Raw genomic sequence first — 1655 nt, forward strand, 5'->3', positions numbered from 1 at the left:
TAGAATATTATCAAATCTATCGCTGTTCATACAATTACTAGAAAGACAATTAAAAAATAATATGTGAATTTCACACATCAAACTGTAAACTTTTGTATACATATAGATATTACTGATCATTTGCTAAACCTAACATAATTGTATTGCATAATGAGTGTGGTTACAGCTTGCTTATCATGGTTTGTTTGTTATCTGTCTATTACAGTATTGTATGATGGGATTGTAACACTGTCTATTATACCTTTGTAATATTGTATGGTATGATGAGTATGATAGTGACTTTTATGCCATGGTATGATTACACTGTATGGTGTGGAATACTATCTATAATATATGTATCATGGAGTGCGAGTAATATATGTGTACTACTGTTATAATATTATTGTAGGATTGTACTGTAAAGATGGATGCAACAGTGCCTGCTATACCAGAGTGTGAACGCACGGTATGTGTGAATGTAATGCTATGTATTATAACATCGTAATAGTATTGTAAAATGAGTGTAATAATGTATATCACAGTTTATGATGAGTGTCATTGTATGATCAGTGAGTTATACTGTCTATTATAATAAGGTATGCTAGTACAGTGTAATATTGTGTTTATCATTGTATGAGGAGTGTAATAGTTTCCACTATATTATTGTACGCTAGCATAGTAAGATGAGTGCTTTACGGCCAACCATATCATTGTTATATTGTACTTTATGATGACCTCTTGTTGCGCACAATAGTGTGCCTGAGTGATAATAAAAATCTCTGAAAAATCTCTGTAATTTTACATCTGTCGATTAAGTTTGTTTAAAAACACAGAAAACACAATTCCTAAATATAAGATTATATAGACAGAAAGATAAGTTTATAGATGTTGCTAGAATATAGAAGCATACGTTAACATCAAGTTTATATGTTTTAACACGAAACCGTATAAATTGTTAAGGCATTCCTCAATTTACACCAACCACGATTGTTATCGTACAACGTCCGTCCATCGTGCGCACATATGTGCGCAAGCAATTAATGATCGTTCAGCTTTTTATCGTTCGCCCATCGTGCACACACCGTTCACACACCGTGCACACATCGTGCGCACACCGCACATCGTGTAACGTTGTGCGATCCCACAACTGTATTATACATAACGCAGAGCCAAATTGAATCGGAACATGACCGCTACACTTGTCCGGTACCATCAATGGAGTCTCACACTGGTATTCCTGTCACTCTTTTGTTATGAGGATATCAAGTTCGTTGCAAAATAATAACGCATTTTGGTATGTTACACGAACTCATAGCAATTGCTATTTTTGGAACAAACTGATCTAGTTTTTCAGTAACTGGTCTTCCACGCAAACAGCTGGGATTTGTTTCCAATAATTATCTACTGTCCTCGAGGTTGGTTATGTTATGTAGCCCTAGGCCTCCGTTAGCTCTCGTTTCTCGACACTCAGGTAATAGATTACAGACATAGAGACAAGTCGTGAGATTTGTCATATAAGTTAAATTGTAGTCCAATATTTGACTTTCATGGATATCCACAAATTTAAAATAGGGCAATTTCCGATAGTTCAATGTAATGCCTTCATGAACGACATAGATTCATTTTATAGCCCGTCAATATAACGAGATAGAACCGCTCAATTAACCACTTAGTAT

This window comes from Mizuhopecten yessoensis, unplaced genomic scaffold (genome assembly GCF_002113885.1).
Source record: "Mizuhopecten yessoensis strain PY_sf001 unplaced genomic scaffold, ASM211388v2 scaffold2329, whole genome shotgun sequence".
Taxonomy (NCBI): Eukaryota; Metazoa; Mollusca; class Bivalvia; order Pectinida; family Pectinidae; genus Mizuhopecten; species Mizuhopecten yessoensis.